Consider the following 19,840-nt stretch of genomic DNA (forward strand, 5'->3'; position numbering starts at 1 on the left):
AGGGGAAACTTCTTCACTTTAGAGAGTGGTGAATTCTCGACCCAGAGGGCTGTGGAGGCTCAGGTGCTGAAACTGGTGGAAGCGAAGTTCTGCCCAAGTGCTGCCCAAAAGACCACTGAGATCCTGACGGTACTTTGGGCATAAGTTTCATGGAAAATGAAATAGGAATTGGGCCTGCTTTAGCCAAGTGGGACTTTTTAGGAGCCCACTGTAGTGATATACTGTTGCAGCCTGGGATAATTGTTTAGAAAAGTGGACAAACCAGTAATGTAGGTGCAGTCTGGGTAAAACCCAAATCATATAGCAGCCTACCTGCAAGAGGATGTGGTAACAGGCCTAAGTTAAGACTTGTGGTCAGGCGAGGTGTTCAATAGCAGGAAGCTTAGGCTGTTGCTTCTTAACAGAAAATGTAAAGTCTCTAATTTGTCCAAAGTGTATGATTTGACCAATGATTGTATCTTTGACCGAAAAAGGTCATGTAGAGGAGGGACTGAATTGACTGGGCCTGTATTCACTGGAGTATAGAAGAATGAGAGGGGATCTCATAGAAACATATAAAATTCTGACAGGATTGGACAGGGTTAGATGCAGGAAGTCCAGAACCAGGGGTCACAGTCTAAGGATAAGGGGTAAGCCATTAAGGACCGAGATGAGGAACAACTTCTTCACTCAGAGAGTTGTTAACCTGTGGAATTCTCTACCACAGAGAGTTATTGATGCCAGTTCGTTAAATATATTCAAGAGGGAGTTAGATATGGCCCTTACAGCTAAAGGGATCAAGGGGAATGGAGAGAAAGCAGGAAAGGGGTACTGTGAATGATCAGCCATGATCTTATTGAATGGTGGTGCAGGCTTGAAGGTCCAAATGGCCTACTCCTGCACCTAATTTGACCCCAGGGTTAGAACTGCGCACGTCCATATGGTGCGCCGACTTTTTAGAACAGAAACGGTGCCGATTATTTTCCTTGGTATTCTCCCCGCAGTCTGGTCGATCCAGGCCCTTAGCACAGTGCAGCAGAACGCGTGGAGGGCGGAGCTAGGTCCCGGCACTGAAAACAGTGCCAGTACCTCTGCACATGCGCACTAGAGTGTGCGCGCATGTGCAGTAGCTCCTTGCAGCCCAAATCTGTGCAGGCTGCGTGGGAGGGGCCCAAAGAATGCCGTCCCTAGCCCTGGCCGAATGGGCTCACCGGGCATTGAAGATCGGGACTCGGGCTTCCCTCCCGTTCAGCAGCCCCCCACCCTCCCTCTTGTTCTGCCTCCCCACCCTCCTCCCGTTCAGCTCCCCCCCCTCCCGTTCAGCCCTTCCCCCTCCTCTCCCTCCCCTCCTCTCCCCCACGTCGTCGTCGGGGCTCACCCGCCCGGCATCTCGCTGGGGGCGGGCCCCGCCCAAAGTGTCGTCATCGTCGGCCCGGCTTCTTCTTGGTCGTCGGCGGGCCCGTTCAGCCGCCCCCCCCCACCCCGTCCCATTCAGCCTCCCCTCCCCCCTCTCCTCCCCTCTCCCCCTCCCTTCCCCCTCTCCTCCCCTCTCCCATCCCCCCTCTCTCCCCCCTCCCATCCCCCTCTCCCCCTCCTCCACCCCCTCCATCCCCCTCCCCCCTCTCTCCCCCACCCCTTGCTGTCAGAAACACAGAGAGACACTGAGAGAGACAGAGAGAGAGAGAGAGACACTCGGGGAGGGAGGGGGCCCATTCCAGCACACTGTTGGAGGGCTCCCGATGCTGCAGTAAGTGAGTAGAAACTTAATTTTTTAGTTATTGATTGATTTTTTATTAATTTTTTATTTTTTAATTTTTTGATTGATTTATTGGTTGATTTATTGATTTATTTATCATTTATTATTGATGATGGCTCTTTATTTGTAAAAGTGAAGTGTTTAATGTTTGCAAACTTCCCTCCCCCCATCCCCCCATCTCTCGTTCCCTACGCCTGATTTCTAAGTGCAGGCAAGGTTTTTCTGAGCGTACAAAAATCTACACTTACTCCATTCTAAGTTAGTTTGGAGTAAGTTTTCGCTGCCTAAACTTGCAAAACAGGCGTAAGTGGCCGGACTCGCCCCCTTTTGAAAAATAAAATCTGTCCGAAAATGGAACTATTTTAACTCACTAGAACTGGAGCAAACTAAATGCAAACGAGAATTGCAATTTCTAAGATGCTCCATTCTAAACTAGTTGCTCTAGGCCGAAACTTGAGCCCTTTGCTTCTATGTAGGTGGACAATGAAGGTACATGCCTACTTGCTTTCTGTAGAACTGCTACGCACCTCAATGAATCTTTGAGATCGGGTTGGCGAACTCCGTGAGTGGCTGACAGAGACTGCCCAATACTCCCTTACAAGTAATAAACTTGCCTTTTCATTTCTACAGAATTCAGTGAGAGTGTTTTCCTTGAAATATTCCACAACAGAAAAATCCTGGAAAGACCGCCCGGCGGCAAAAACGGGACTTACGCGCCGATTCTGGGCGGCAGCGGGTGGGAGCTCCCATTCTCAGCGGAAAATGCAAAGCTCGGCAAAGTACAGCCCAGCATTGAGTCGGGCCCAGGGAGGGAAACAGCTGAAATTAAAAATGTTTTAAACATTATTTTTTAAAAACCCTGGAAAACATTCAGGGGACCCCGTCCACCTGAATCCCTGCAAAAAAAAATAAAGAAAAGAAGTGCACTAGCCTTTTTTTTTGAGGTTAGCCCTGCCTCCGTGCGATGGTCCTTTCCCCTGCTGGAGCGGAAGCCCACACGGACCAAACTGGCAGCTCGCCGGGCAGGAGGACACTTAAGCGCGTTGCACGCCAGCGGGCGGTCCGCAGCGGTCTTCCCTCCCCGTCAGCGGGAGGCCTCCAGCAAACGCGCTCCGAGGGGAGACCGCCCAGAAAACTCTGCGGCAGCGGGCGCTGAGTCCACCAATGTCGGGCCCTCAGTGGTTGAGTATATTCAAGACACAGATCGATAGATTGTTGAATATTAAGGGAATCAAGGGATGTGGGGACAGGACGGGAAGGTGGATTTGAAGTAGGAGATCAGCCATGATTGGCTGATTGAATGGCAGAGCAGGCTGGAGGGGCCGAATGGCCGACTCCTGCTCCTATTTCTTATGTTCTTAATGCTCATTCCACACCGCACGCCGCATTAGATCACGCTGCTCCGTTGGCGACTAGGGGCGATATTTAAATAAGGTCATGTTGCAGGTCCATTTTGTGAAGCTGGACTCCCCCAGCGCCTGGCACGTCACGTGATACATTCGCTCAGCCAATCGTGAAGTGAGTAGGCAGCAAGAAAGTAACAAGGAAGACAAAACTCAAAAAAGCAGCTTGGGAGGCTGATGAGCTTCCACGGTGTAATGTCTGCATGCTCACGGGTTTGTGGAGCTGTTGTTGACCTTGTGCGGAGGGGAGCGGGCAGGTCCGAGGGCCTCCTCGTAGGAATGCTCCTGGGCACGCCCACGGTGGCCATTAACCGGTCCAGGCAGCGGGCGGTCGAGGGGGTCGTTCAGCCCGACTGCCTGCCTCTCTTCCGCGGTTACATCCGAGCCAGGGTGTCCCTGGAGATGGAGCACGCGGTGTCCAATGGTACGCTCGCGGCCTTCCGTGAGAGGTGGGCGCCGGAGGGACTGGAGTGCACCATCACCCCCGGCAACCAAATTTTAATTGATTTAAGTTTACTGTCCAAAGTTTAATTTGTTTAATGTGTCAGTTTTAGTGCCCCCTTTTAATCAGGGGGCAGTTGATTTACAGATCAACTAAAAATAGTTGCAGAGCTGTTGAGTTGGGAGTGGCTTAACCAGTCACGTGATGTTCACAAGACTCAATAAAACTCCAGTCAAGGGTCAGGGGATCCACGGTGAGGTATGCAGTTGTGAGCCTGGTAGATGAACTGGTAATATGTCATGAGATTGTTAAACCTTTTGCTAATAAACCAACTAGTTGTTAATCGCAATGTGTTGCTATGAATTCTTAAGCCAAGAACCCCTGAAGCAAATACATTAAACACAGACGAACTTCAGTTGGCCGTGGTGGGTGGCCTCAAGCGGCGCTGGGCCGAGGGCTGTGTGGGACGGGGAAGTGAGGTCGGCAATAGTGGTGGGATTACAAGGTGCGGAGTGCGTGAGTCGGAGGAGAAGGAGGTGGAGTGAAGCGAGGTGCAGTGATTGTAGGTGATTGCCAGGAAGCCGGGTGTGGGTAGTGTTGTGAGTAGCGAGGCTGGAGGTCGTGCAGGGGCCAGCAATTGATCTGCAAAGGAAGATTCTTACCTTGACAAGCCTGGTGAGGTCATTGAACTTTTTTCTCCATTCAGTCAATGCAACCGAATACCAGGTGCAGCGCATAAAGGGCGACTGATCCACTACCACCCACTTTGCCCCTCTGCCTGAGACAAGTTTCTGGGCCATTGTTTTATTTTTTGGTGCATTCGATTTGCCAACACCAAATCCAGAAAAATAAATTAATCCAACATCTCAACACTAGCAAGGTATAGTAATTAATACTTCATGAAGAATTCCCTGCCCCAGAGGACTGTGGATGCTGAGTCTCTGAATATGTTCAAGGCTGGGATACATAGATTTATGGAGTCTCGGAAAATCAAGGGATATGGAGCTCGGGCGGGAAAGTGGAGTTGAGTTCGGCGATCAGTCAGGATCTTCTTGAACAGCAAAGCAGGCTTGAGGGGCTGAATGGCTTATTCCTGCTCCTACTTCTTATACTTCATACCACTGAGAGAATGTGGAGGGTCTCCTCTCTCAGACCACTCCCCCCAGGCTGTTACTTGTGGCTTGCTGGAGAAGAAGGGCATGGGTCTGGAAAGGAGGTTATAAGGTTGTCCACCTACAAGCAGATGTCTCAGTTTTCTCTGCTTATTTGCCTCTCCCAGGCGATTACGTGGTTGCGGGGGAGGGGGAGGGCAGAGGGAGTTAGGAAGTGTTCAGTCAATGCTCCGGTCATTATGGGCGCAGGGCAAACCATGTGATGGTCTTTTACTGTCCATCAGTTCTGCATGTTCTTATCTGTTTGTCTTATCTTATATTGATAGCCTCTAGTTATAGAAAACATAGAAACATAGAAAAATAGGTGCAGGAGTAGGCCATTCAGCCCTTTGATAAGATCATGGCTGATCATTCCTTCAGTATCCCTTTCCTGCTTTCTCTCCATACCCCATAGAAACATGCTCTCCACAATGTGGGGAAGAACATAACTAGAGGCCATCAATATAAAATAGTCACCAAGAAATCCAATGGGGAATTCAGAAGAAACTTCTTTACCCAGAGAGTGGTGAGAATGTGGAACTCGCTGCCACAGGGAGCGGTTGAGGCGAATAGTATCGATGCATTCAAGGGGAGGCTGGACAAGTATATGAGGGGAGAGAAGGGTTCTGCTGATAGAGTTAGATGAGGAAAGACGGGAGGAGGCTCGAGTGGAGCATAAACGTCGGCATGGACTGGTTGGGCCGAATGGCCTGTTTCTGTGCCGTACATCCGGTGTAATCCTGCCTTTGGCATTTCACTGCACAGTATGGGCTGGCCAGCAATTGGGTTCGGTGGGTGGACAAGGCACCGGTGGATTTTTTTTACATTTTTATTCAATTAATATATTGTTCACGTAAGCGTTTCTTCCATCCTTTCTCTTTGGTATATTATTCTTTTTCTCTTTGTTCTCGCCTCTGTCTCTCTCTCTCTATCGTTTCCTTTAATTCTGTCCATTTTGATCTCCGCTTCATCTGGCATCCTGGGGACGGCGGCAGCTGGTGAGCATGGGTCAGATCGCAGTAAAGTCCTCACACAAAGGCTGACTATAGAACAGCAGATGGTCAGGGATGAGCGGCGTTGTGCATAGAGTCCCAGGCTGGCTGGGGCCAGGCAGTGGAACACTTGAAGCCACGAACTCTGAGCGAATATAACATTGCGCAGTGTGTGTGTGAGCAGCTCATCTGCATTCAATAAATTGTGTTGTTATCACGAACGACTTGGTGGGCAGCCAATTGGTAGGAGATCTTCCCTTGTTGTGTGGCTCAAGGTCTCCGTCAAACGCATCAGTAAGTATCCGGCTGTACGCGCCACCTTCCATTCGCAGTGCAACCGCCCCCACAAGAGCGAGGGTAAGGACAATGAGGCAGGCAGTCAGGCGACCGCAAACTGATTCTGACCTATTTGACTTCGCAAGGTCTGCTGAACAACCTTTTGAAGAAACAAGAGGTTTATCGATCGGTTACAGCACAGAAGGAGGCCATTCGGCCCGTCGAGGCCCGTGCCGGCTCTCTGCAAGAGCACCTCAGTCAGTCCCACTCCCCCCGCCCTTTCCCCCTAGCCCTGCAAATTTTTTTCCTTCAGGTACTTATCCAATCCCCTTTTGAAAGCCACGATTGAATCTCCCTGCACCAACCTCTCAGGCAACGCATTCCAGATCCTAACCACTCGCTGCGTAAAAACGTTTCTCCTCGTGTCGCCTTTGGTTCTTCTGACAATCGCCTTAAATCTGTGTCCTCCGGTTCTCGACCCTTCCACCAATGGGAACAGTTTCTCTCTCTCTACTCTGTCCAGACCCCTCATGATTTTGAACACCTCTATTAAATCTCCCCAACCTTCTCTGCTCCAAGGAGAACAACCCCAGCTTCTCCAGACTATCGAGGTAACTGAAGTCCCTCATCCCTGGAACCATTCTCGTAAATCTTTTCTGCACCCTCTCTAAGGCTGCCACATACTTCCTAAAGTTCGGGGCTCAGAATTTGACACAATGCTCCAGTTGAGACCGAATCAGTGTTTTATAAAGGTTCATCATAACTTCCTTGCTTTTGTACTCTGTGCCTCTATTTATGAAGCCCAGGAACCTATCTATTAAACCACTTTCTCAACCTGCCCCGTCACCTTCAGCGATTTGTGCACATATACCCACAGGTCTTTCTGTTCCTGCACCCCCTTTTAGAATTATACCATTTTATTTATAATGCCTCTCCTCGTTCTTCTCAAAATGTATCACTTCACACTTTTCTGCATTAAATTTCATCTGCCACGTGCCTGCCCATTCTACCAACCTGTCTATATCCCGTTTAAGTCTATCACTATCCTCCTCACTGTTCACTATACTTCCAAGTTTTTAGTCTGCAAATTTTGAAATTGTACCCTGTGCAGCCAAGTCCAAGTCATTGATATATATCAAGCAAAGCAGTGGTCCTAGTACTGAGCCCTGGGGAACACCATTGTATACCTTCCTCCAGTCCAAAAAACAACCGTTCACCAATACGCTCTGTCTCCTGTCACTTAGCCAATTCCGTATCCATACTGCCACTGTCTCTTTTATTCCATGGGCTTCAACTTTGCTGGCAAGCCTATTATGTTGCACTTTGTTGAACACCTTTTAGAAGCCCATGTACACCACATCAACCGCATCGCCCTCATCAACCCTCTCTGTTACCTCATTAACCCTCTCTGTTACCTCATCAAAAATCTCAATCAAGTTAGTAAAACACAATTTGCATTTGACAAATCTGGGCTGGCTTTCCTTAATTAATCCACACTTGTCCAAGTGACGGTTAATTTTGTCCCGGATTATCGTCTCTAAAAGCTTCCCCACTACCGAGGTTAAACTGACCGGCCTGTAGTTGCTTGGTTTACCCGTACACCCTCTTTTGAACAAAGATGCAACATTTGCAATTCTCCAGATGTCTGGCAGGAGATCGGCAATTGTATTTCCTCCCTCTGGCTCTCTCTGGGTTCTCTCTGGTTGCTATTTCTCCCAAAATAGTAAAAACAGTGTAAAAGAAGAGATTAGAAATATGGATCAGAGAAATTGTTTCCAAGGTCACAAACATCTTGCAACCAAAGGAAACCTTCCCCCACCTGTAATATGGCCACAGCATCAGAGATTTGCTACTGGTGCATTCCTGGTATAAGATGCTGAAGGAGGCAGTGTTTGTCATGTATCTAGACATGTTACTGCCTATACTATTACATATGATGTGCCACCAGATGGACCTGCAATGGGAAACTTGTACATCAGCTGTATGGTCACTAAGGTGTGCCACCAGAGGGCACTGCAGTGGGAGACTTGCAGGTTACCTGTACAGGTGTGCCAGGCCTAGTATAAAAGGCAGGCCACCAGGTCTGATCCTCACTCTGGAGTTACATTAAATGAACTAAGGTCACTACAGTTCAAGTAAAATACATTGCCTCGTGGAGTTATTATCAGAGCATCTAAAGACATAACAGCATAGTGCTAATGTTACAAGACTAGTAATCCAGAGGCCTGAACTAACAATCCGGGGGAGGTCTACATAAGGCCCAACAGTCGTCGGAGCCAGCGGGACGTCGGAGAGGCCAGCTGGTGCAGCTGCAACAGGGAGGCAAAAAAAGAAGTAGAAAGAAATCGACGGGTGATGTCACAGCCAAGGGGTAAGTGATTGGCTGGTGATTGGTGAGTAGTTTTTCTTTTTCATTTCTTTATCAGTAAGTAATCTTTTAGCATTGTTGTTGCCAAATTAAGTTAATCTAAGGGTTAAGTCATGGCAGGAGAGCTCAGGCATGTGTTATGCTCCTCCTGTGCTATGTGGGAAGTCAGGGACGCTTCCAGTTTCCCTGATAACTACATGTGCGGGAAGTGCATCCGTCTGCAGCACCTGACAGACTGCGTTGCGGCACTGGAGCTGTGAGTGGATTTACTATGGAGCGTCCGCAATGTTGAGGATGCCATGAATAGTATGTTAAGTGAGTTGGTCTTACTGCAGGTAAGGGTTACCCAGAAAGATAGGGAATGGGTGATCAACAAGAAGAGCAGTGCAAGGAAGGTAGTGCAGGGGTCCCCTGAGGTCATCCCCCTGCAAAACAGATACACCGCTTTGGGTACTGTTGAGGGGGATGACTCATCAGGGGAGAACAGCAGCAGCCAAGTTCATGGCACCATGGGTGGCTCTGCTGCACAGGAGGGCAGGAAAAAGAGTGGGAGAGCAACAGTGATAGGGGATTCGATTGTAAGGGGAATAGATAGGCGTTTCTGCGACCGCAACCAAGACTCCAGGATGGTATGTTGCATCCCTGGTGCAAGGGTCAAGGATGTCTTGGAGCGGGTGCAGGACATTTTGAAGAGGGAAGGTTAACAGCCAGTTGTCGTGGTGCATATAGATACCAACGATATAGGTAAAAACAGGATGAGGTCCTACAATTTAGCTCCTAGCTCCCTAAATCCTCCTCCACCGCATTGCTACCAATGTGGTTAGCCCAATCGATATGTAGATTAAAGTCGCCCATGATAACTGCTGTACTTTTATTGCACGCATCCCTAATTTCTTGTTTGATGCTGTCCCCAACCTTACTACTATTGTTTAGTGATCTGTACTGAACTCCCACTAGCTGAATTTAGGGAGCTAGGAGCTAAATTAAAAAGTAGGACCTCAAAAGTAGTAATCTCAGGATTGCTACCAATGCCACGTGCTAGTCAGAGTAGGAATCGTAGGATAGCTCAGATGAATACGTGGCTTGAGCAGTGGTGCAGAAGGGAGGGATTCAAATTCCTGGGACATTGGAACCGGTTCTGGGGGAGGTGGGACCAGTACAAACCGGACGGTCTGCACCTGGGCAGGAACGGAACAACGTCCTAGGGGGAATGTTTGCTAGTGCTGTCGGGGAGGGGTTAAACTAATATGGCAGGGGGATGGGAACCTATGCAGGGAGACGGAGGGAAGGAGAATGGGGGCAGAAGCAAAAGATAGAAAAAAGAAAAGTAAAAGTGGAGGGCAGAGCAACCTAAGGCAAAAAGCAAAAAGGGCCACATTAGAGCAACATTCTAAAGGGGTAAAGTGTGTTAAAAAGACAAGCCTGAAGGCTCTGTGCATCAATGCGAGGAGTATTTGAAATAAGGTGGACGAATTAACTGCGCAGACAGCAGTTAACGGATATGATGTAATTAGCATCACAGAGACATGGCTCCAGGGTGACCAAGACTGGGAACTCAACATCCAGGGGTATTCAACATTGAGGAAGGATAGACAGAAAGGAAAAGGAAGTGGGGTGGCGTTGCTGGTTAAAGAGGAAATTAATGCAATAGTAAGGAAGGACATTAGCTTGGACGATGTGGAATCAGTATGGGTGGAGCTACGGAATACCAAAGGGCAGAAAATGCTAGTGGGAGTTGTGTACAGATCACTAAACAGTAGTCGTAAAGTTGGGGACAGCATCAAACAAGAAATTAGGGATGCGTGCAATAAAAGTACAGCAGTTATCATGGGCGACTTTAATCTATATATTGATTGGGCTAACCACATTGGTAGCAATGCAGTGGAGGAGGATTTCCTGGAGTGTATTAGGGATGGTTTTTTAAACCAATATGTTGAGGAACCAACTAGAGGGCTGGCCATCCTAGACTGGGTGATGTGTCATGAGAAAGGACTAATTAGCAATCTTGTTGTGCGAGGTCCCTTGGGGAAGAGTGACCATAATATGGTAGAATTCTTTGTTAAGATGGAGAGTGACATAATTAATTCAGAGACGAAGGTCCTGAACTTAAGGAAAGGTAACTTCGATGGTATGAGACGTGAATTGGCTAGAATAGACTGGCAAATGATACTTAAAGGGTTGATGGTGGATAGGCAATGGCAAACATTTAAAGATCACATGGATGAACTTCAACAATTGTACATCCCTGTCTGGAGTAAAAATAAAATGGGGAAGGTGGCTTAACCGTGGCTAAAAAGGGAAATTAAGGATAGTGTTAAATCCAAGGAAGAGGCATATAAATTGGCCAGAAAAAGCAGCAAACCTGAGGACTGGGAGAATTTTGTAAAACAGCAGAGGAGGGCAAAGGGTTTAATTAGGAGGGGGAAAATAGAGTATGAGAGAAAGCTTGCTGGGAACATAAAAACTGATTGCAAAAGCTTCTATAGATATGTGAAGAGTAAAAGATTAGTGAAAACAAACGTAGGTCCCTTGCAGTCAAATTCAAGTGAATTTATAATGGGGAACAAAGAAATGGCGGACAAGTTAAACAAATACTTTGGTTCTATCTTCACGAAGGAAGACACAAATAACGTTCTGGAAATACTAGGGAACCGAGGGCCTAGTGAGAAGAAGAAACTGAAGGAAATCCTTATTAGGCGGGAAATTGTGTTAGGGAAATTGATGGGATTGAAGGCCGATAAATCCCTGGGCCTGATGGTCTGCATCCCAGAGTACTTAAGGAGGTAGCCCTAGAAACAGTGGATGCATTAGTGATCATTTTCCAACAGTGTATCGACTCTGGATCGGTTCCTATGTACTGGAGGGTAGCTAATGTAACACCAATTTTTAAGAAAGGAGGAAGTGAGAAAACTGGTAATTATAGACCAGTTAGCCTGACAACAGTAGTGGGGAAAATGTTGGAATCAATTATTAAAGATGAAATAGCAGCACATTTGGAAATCAGTGATGGGATCATGGAACCAAGTCAGATTGGATTTAAGAAAGGGAAATCCTGATTGACAAAACTTCTAGGTTTTTTGAGGATGTAACTAGTAGAGTGGACAAGGGAGAACCAGTGGGTATAGTGTATTTGAACTTTCAAAAGGCTTTTGACAAGGTCCCACACAAGAAATTGGTGTGCAAAATTAAAACACATGGTATTGGGATAATGTACTGACGTGGATAGAGAACTGGTTGGCAGACAGGAAGCAGGGAGTCAGGATAAACGGGTCCTTTTCAGAATGGCAGGCAGTGACTAGTGGGGTACCACAGGGCTCAGTGCTGGGACCCCAGCTATTTACAATATACATTAATGATTTAGATGAAGGAATTGAGTGTAATATCCACCAAGTTTGCAGATAACACTATGCTGGGTGGCAGTGTGGGCTGTGAGGAGGACGCTAAAAGGCTGCAGGGTGACTTGAACAGTGAGTGGGCAAATGCATGGCAGATACAGTATAATGTGGATAAATGTGAGGTTATCACTTTGGTGGTAAAAACACGGAGGCAGAATATTATCTGAATGGTGACAGATTAGAAAAAGGGAGGTGCAACGAGACCTGGGTGTCATGGTACATCAGTCATTGAAAGTTGGCATGCAGGTACAACAGGTGGTGAAGAAGGCAAATGATATGTTGGCCTTCATAGCTAGGGGATTTGAGTATCGGAGCAGGGAGGTCTTACTGCAGTTTTACAGGGCCTTAGTGAGGCCTCACCTTGAATATTGTGTTCAGTTTTGGTCTCCTAATCTGAGGAAGGATGTTCTTGCTATTGAGGGAGTGCAGCGAAGGTTCACCAGACAGATTCCTGGGATGGCAGGACTGACATATGAGGAGAGACTGGATCGACTGGGCCTTTATACATTGGAGTTTAGAAGGATGAGAGGGGATCTCATAGAAACATATAAAATTCTGACGGGACTGGACAGATTAGATGCAGGAAGAATGGTCCCGATGTTGGGGAAGTCCAGAACCAGGGGACACAGTCTAAGGATAAGAGGTAAGCCATTTAGGACTGAGATGAGGAGAAACTTTTTCACTCAGAGAGTTGTTAACCTGTGGAATTCCCTGCCGCAGAGAGTTGTAGATGCCAGTTCATTGGATATATTCAAGAGGGTGTTAGATATGGCCCTTATGGCTAAAGGGATCAAGGGGTATGGAGAGAAAGCAGGAAAGGGGTACTGAGGTGGATGATCAGCCATGATCTTATTGAATGGCCGTGCAGGCTCGAAGGGCCAAATGGCCTACTCCTGCACCTATTTTCTATGTTTCTATGTTTTTATGTGTGAAGTTTTGGTCTCCTAATTTGAGGAAGGACATTCTTGCTATTGAGGGAGTGCAGACTGATTCCCGGGAAGGCAGGACTGACATATGAAGAAAGATTGGATCGACTAGGCTTATCTTCATTGGAATTTAGGAGAATGAGAGGGGATCTCATAGAAGCATATAAAATTCTGACAGAATTGGACAGGTTAGATGCAGGAAGAATGTTCCCAATGTTGGGGAAGTCCAGAACCAGAGGTCACAGGCTAAGGATAAGGGGTAAGCCATTTAGGACCGAGATGAGGAGAAACTTTTTCACCCAGAGAATTGTGAACCTATGGAATTCTCTGCCACAGAGAGTTGTTGAGGCCAGTTCATTGGATATATTGAAAAGGGAGTTAGATGTGGCCCTGACGGCTAAAGGGGTCAGGGGTATGGAGAGAAAGCAGGAATGGGGTACTGAAGTTGCATGATCAGCCATGATCATATTGAATGGTGGTGCAGGCTCGAAGGGCCTGCCCCTGTACCTATTTTCTATGTTTCTATGTTTCTACCTATCTTCCTTGGCCCAGGCAAAGACATTGTGAAACTCGGAAATACCTGGTCCCGAGGTTTTCGGATCTCTGACATCACATCTGTACCAGTAATGGTGACCATAAACCTGCTGGATTGTTGCAAAAAACCATCTGGATTTTAGGCAAGGACATCGACCGTCCTTACCTGGTCTGGCCGATATGTGACTCCGGGACAATGTGGTTGACTGTTCAGTGCCCTCTGAAGTGGCGGCTCACCACCACCTTCTCAAGGGCAATTAGGGTTGGGCAACAAATGATGGCCTTGGCAGTGATGCCCACATCATTGGCAGTGAAGTCCTGAGGATGTGAACGGCGCTATATCCACACAGCTTTTCTTTCTTTTGATTTTGGTGGCGCCCTGAATGAGGTGCTTTGGGCCATCGCCTAGATCCCATGCAGAGCTGACTACGGTACATTGCCCCAGGTCGCTGACCAAACTACAACATGCCCATCCTGTGCTGCGTCATCCCAGATGAGGACATGGAACCCCACTGGCATCTGGGGCTGGATTTTAGGCTCTTCTGTTTCCGGGGTGAAAACGGAGGCGGGGGGGGGGGGCGGGAAAGTTACCGGCCGGGAACAGTTTGCGCTTTGGTAAGGAAGTTTCGGCGCCTGGGCCCTGTGTCAGGGGGCGCAGCGCGGAGAGAGGCGTTGTACAACTCTCGTGGCGCAGAAATGGCGCGAAGTAAATTGCCGGGCCGCGTGCGCTGCGAGAAATGCTTTGGGAGGGGGGAATCCTTCAAAAGAAAATCACAAAAACATTCCCAAAACATTGCCCACGCCACCACAACACAGCAATTAAAAGAACAGACACTCGCACTTACCTTGGGAGGACGTTACCTTCCTCCGTGCCACCGGTTACGCCGCACCTCTCTGATTTCCCAGGCGGTCAGTGCGGGGCGCGAGGAATGATGGGGGAAAGGTCCAAACTCGCACCGGTGTGGCAACCAGGGGGCGTTGCATGCCTGGCGCAGTTAAGCGCTGCCACAAAACCCGACCAGGGGATCGCGGCAGGCCGCTGGCGACCTGAACCACCGCCTTTCACGCCACTCCGGGGCGAAACCCAGAGTGCAAAGGACCGGAAAATCTAGCCCTGGTGCTCTTGTTGAGGGCCTCTTGTTTCCGACGTGATCGAGGCCCAGGGGAGGCGAGAGTTCGGGGGCCTAGCAGAGGCGAGGGCCCAGGGGGCAGCACGGGCCCAGCCCACACTGTGCGATATGTGTGCGCGCACTAGGTCCGTGCAGCAGAGCTGGTCTCCAGTCGTCCTGGTCAACCCTTGCCACTGGACCGAGGTCTAGCTCTGTCGAGCCCGTGTGGTGGCTGGTGGGCAACGGCCACCCCACGTTAAAAAAATCCACGCACGGGCATCTTCCACCCTTCAGGGTGTAGTTCGGGATCTGGAATATTAGGTCTTTCATTGAAACATCTGTGAACTCATCCTTTTTTTGACGTGGAAGCAAGTCATCCTCGATACGAGGGGCTGCCCAAGAAGAAGAAGAAGTAGAAATGTTCCTCTCCTGTCACTAGACGGCCCCATCTCTTTCTAATCCCAGTACGGGAAGATCAGAAAGCAGCAACAGCCCCTACGGACTCAATCAGATGCTAAGCATTCATGACGTAACATATTGAACTAGTTGTAGCATTTATATATTTTAATGTTAGAATTTCATACGAAACCTTCAGCAACTCAATTTTCTTGCGACAAAATTCTAATCTTCCTTGCTTATGTGTCTGCGAATCTCAATCGCTCAGTTCCACGTTCCAACGTATAAATACCTAGTTTATAAGTGTTCGGGAAATACAAATGCGAATAAATTATCCTCTGCGCATTCTAATCTCGCGTTCCATCCGCAGTATAATTGTTTGGGGAGTGATAAAGCATTTCTGGAAATAAACAGATCGTACCCTTGAATACCAAGTTGCTAAGAATAAATCGGGAAAGGCTCAAACAGACACAGTATGTAGATACGGTCATATTTGGGCTGCTGCAGTTGGAGCAGCGTGTGGGGACATACCACTGCAGGAGGGCGATGGCTGCGAAGCCCGGTCACTGATTGCAGTCCGGGCAGGCCCAGCAGGAGGGGGGCGAAGGAGCGGCAGGAGTTTGTAGAAGGAAGTGAACGGGGCCCAGGAGAGGTGTGAGTCTGGGGCCAAGAAGAGGCGAGGGCCCAGGGGCAGCACGGGCCCAGCCCACACTGTGCGATGTGTGTGCGCGCTAGACCCGTGGAGCAGAGCTGGTCTCCAGTCGCCTTGGGTAACCCTTGCCACTGGACCAAGACCTAGCTCTGTCAAGCCCGTGTGGTGGCTGGTGTGCAACGGCCACCCCACGTTAAAAAAATCCTCGCACAGGCATCTTCCACCCTTCAGGGTGTAGTTCGGGATCTGGAATATTAGGTCCTTCATTGAAAGACCTGCAAACTCATTTCTTTTTGGCATGGAAGCAAGTCGTCCTGGCTTCGAGAGACTGCCTATGATGATGAATTGGGCACAATGCCCCTGGGCCATGGAGGGGAGGGAAATGAACCAGGATTCTCATTCCTGATGCATATTCAGTGACCCCTGTTGGAAAGACGCCAGGTCAGCAGAAGATAAGCACAAGCTAAGTTGTAGCACATGCCACTGTTAAATAATTTGCTTACATTCAGACCTTGCCTCCTTCACCCTCCACCCCTGCCTCCATTCACCCCCAAAAATGCTGGAACCACTCTGCAGGTCAGACAGAATCCGTGGAGGCAACGCTGGGCATTTCTGCTGTGGGCCTGCTTTGTCCAAGGTTTGGCTAAATGTTTCCAGCATTGTTTGACCCTGAAATGAGCTTCCGGCCGCACTTCCTCGGCATAACTAAAACCGCCTATTTCCACCTCCGTAACATCGCCCGTCTCCGGCCCTGCCTCAGCTCACCTGCTGCTGAAACGCTCATCCATGTCTTTGTTACTGTAATATATATATAGCTCCACCCAGTGGGCTACTGTGGCATTGCAGCCATTGCTGTTTACAAGAATAAAGAGGGAACGAGCCAGGTGACTGGCTTCCTGAAGTTATCGCCATCTTGCAGCCTGTGTGTTTGTGAAGTCGTACTGAAAACATAACAATTACCTCGAGACTCGACTACTTCAAAGCACTCTGTCTGGCCTCCCACATCCTACGTAAACTAGAGGTGATCCAAAACTCGGCTGCCCCGTGTCCTAACTTGCACCAAGTCCCACTCACCCATCACCCCCTGTGCTCGCCGACCTACATTGGCTCCCGGTTAAGCAACATCTCGATTTCAAAATTCTCATCTGGTTTACAAAACCCTCCACGGCCTCGCCCCCTCCCTATCTCTGTAATCTCCTCCAGCCCCACATCCCCCCCCGAGATGTGTGTGCTCCTCAAATCCTGCCCTCTTGCGCATCCCTGATTATAATCGCTCGACCATCGGTGGCCGTGCCTTCTGTTGCCTGGGCCCCAAGCTCTGGAACTCCCTCCCTAAACCTCTCCGCCTCTCTGCCTCTCTTTCCTCCTTCAAGACGCTCCTTAAAACCTCCCTCTTCGACCAAGCCTACCGTAATTTCTTCTTATGTGGCTCGGTGTCAAATTTATTTGTTTTGTCTGATGACACTACGATGGAGCACCTTGGGATGTTGAAGGCGGTATGCAAATACACGTTTTTGTTGTTGTAATTTGGGAATAAGAATATGGGAGAAAAGTTACTGACTTGTCCTCTTCAGATATATTCCACTCAACCCTGGCAAATATCTCTGGGGCGTCTGGCTTATTTATGGGGCCCACACTGCAAGATTAGATTTACATTCGCCAGTAAGCGAGCAGCACATCAATTATTTGAAAACCGCAAAATTTAATTTAGAAAGGAATTTGGGAGTCAGAACAGACTCATCAGTTTCAGTGTCTGGCACTGTGGCAAAACAGTAAGAATGAGTAGAAAGCTCGAATATATTCAAAGGAAAGTTCAGGTGGCAGGCCAGATCTGGGGAATTGCTGGAGCAAAGCCCAGCCATGATGTTATGGAACTGCAGCGTTTTGCAGCACCGAAGAAGTCTATTCGGCCCACTGTGCCTGTGCTGCCTCTCTGACAGAGCTAGCATTTTAGCTCCACTCCGCTCCCATGTATCCTTTTACATGTTTCTGGTGCAACAGTAGGGCCGGGTGCAAGTGGTTCCAGAGGGGCCACTGGAGGTGGTTGATTGAGTCAGCGTGGCTTGGAGCTGCCTCGTTGCTGTGCTCTGTGACTGACTGGGAGCCACTGTCGGCCTGCATCAATTAGGGAAGCTCAAAAGAGATATACTTCACTATGAATGAAACCTCGGCTCTGCTCCCTGTCTTCAGGAGTCCTCAGCTATCAGTAAACATTCACTCCCTCCACCACCGGCGCCCCCTGGCTGCAGTGTGCACCATCTACAAGCTGCACTGCAGCAACTCGCCAAGGCTTCTTCGGCGGCATCTCCCAAACCCACGACCTCTACCCCCTAGAAGGACAAGGGCAGCAGGCGCATGGGAACACCACCACCTCCACGTTCCTCTCCCAGTCACACACCATCCTGAGTTGGAAATATATCGGACATTCCTTCATCGTCGTTGGGTCAAAATCCTGGAACTCCCTCCCGAACAGCACTGTGGGAGCACCTTCACCACACGGACTGCAGCGGTTCAAGAAGGCGGCTCACCACCACCTTCTCAAGGGGCAATTAGGGATGGGGAATAAATGCCGGCCTTGCCAGCGACGCTCACATCCCATGAACAAATAAAAAAAGATCCCTACTCCACCATTAGTCTGGCCATTCCTATTCTTGGCTGTTTCTCTCTGTCCATCTTGTACCATACAGCACCATAGAGCATTGGCAAAGGAGACTTCCAGCCATTAAAGGGGAGGGTGGCTGGAGTCTGCACACTAGCCTCCGATGATTCGAGGAATGCAGAACAGCTATATGCGGTGGGATGAAATACAAAGTCCTTTGACGGCTCACAACACTCCAGGGACTAAGCGGCCTTTATTTGGCCATAGATACATCCTGTGCTCTCTGCCACTCATAACGGACCTTTGGAACGAAGGTTCCTTGACAACCGGGGCGCATCCCTATAAGTAGCGCCCCGCCAGCCGCCAGCCACCAGCCAGCTGGTTCAAGCCTCCGCTCTCTGGCAAAACATCTTAACTGAAATAATGAGACAGGTTTTAAATATTGAGCCTGACAACATCGTTAACACAAAAGCATCAGTGCTTTCAAAATGCAGCTGAATGGCATAATAGGTGAGTTGGGGTACGAGTGGAAAGGGCTTCAGAGGGAGAGTTAGGGTACTAGAGGGATGGGGTTCAATGGGAGAGTTAGGGTACTGGAGGAACAAGCTTCAGTGGCAGAGTTAGGGTACTGGAGGGATGGGTTTCAATGGGAGAGTTAGTGTCCTGGAGGGATGGGGTTCAATGGGAGAATTGGGTACGAGAGGGATGGGGTTCAATGGCAGAGTTACAGGATGAGAGGGATGGGCTTCAGTGGGAGAGTTAGGGTATGAGAGAGATGGGTTCAATGGGACAGTTAGCATACTGGAGGGATGGGGTTCAATGGGAGAGTTAGTGTACTGGAGGGATGTGGTTCAATGGGAGAGTTAGTGAACTGGAGGGATGGGGTTCAATGGGAGAATTGGGTACTAGAGGGATGGGGTTCAATGGCAGAGTTAATGTACTGCAGGAACAAGCTTCAATGGAAGAGTTAGTGTACTGGAGGGATGGTGTTCAATGGGAGAGTTAGTGTACTGGAGGGATGGGTTCAATGGGAGAGTTAGAGTACTGGAGGGATGGGTTCAATGGGAGAGTTAGTGTACTGGAGGGATGGGGTTCAATGGGAGAGTTAGTGTATTGAAGGGGTGGGGTTCAATAGGACAGTTTGTGTACTGGAGGGATGGGTTTCAATGGGAGAGTTAGTGTACTGGAGGGATGGGGTTCAATGGGAGAGTTAGTGTATTGGAGGGATGGGGTTCAATGGGAGAGTTAGTGTATTGGAGGGATGGGGTTCAATGGGACAGTTAGTGTATTGGAGGGATGGGGTTCAATGGGACAGTTAGTGTATTGGAGGGATGGGTTTCAATGGGAGAGTTAGTGTATTGGAGGGATGGGGTTCAATGGGAGAGTTAGTGTACTGGAGGGATGGGGTTCAATGGGAGAGTTAGTGTACTGGAGGGATGGGGTTCAATGGGAGAGTTAGTGTATTGGAGGGATGGGATTCAATGGGATGGTTAGTGTATTGGAGGGATGGGTTTCAATGGGAGAGTTAGTGTACTGGAGGGATGGGGTTCAATGAGACAGTTAGTGTCCTGGAGGGATGGGGTTCAATGGGACAGTTAGTGTACTGGAGGGATGGGTTTCAATGGGAGAGTTAGTGTATTGGAGGGATGGGGTTCAATGGGAGAGTTAGTGTATTGGAGGGATGGGGTTCAATGGGAGAGTTAGTGTACTGGAGGGATGGGGTTCAATGGGTCAGTTAGAGTACTGGAGGGATGGGTTTCAATGGGACAGTTAGTGTATTGGAGGGATGGGTTTCAATGGGAGAGTTAGTGTACTGGAGGGTTGGGGTTCAATGGGACAGTTAGTGTACTGGAGGGATGGGG

This window comes from Pristiophorus japonicus, chromosome 19 (assembly GCF_044704955.1).
Source record: "Pristiophorus japonicus isolate sPriJap1 chromosome 19, sPriJap1.hap1, whole genome shotgun sequence".
In the NCBI taxonomy this organism is placed as follows: Eukaryota; Metazoa; Chordata; class Chondrichthyes; family Pristiophoridae; genus Pristiophorus; species Pristiophorus japonicus.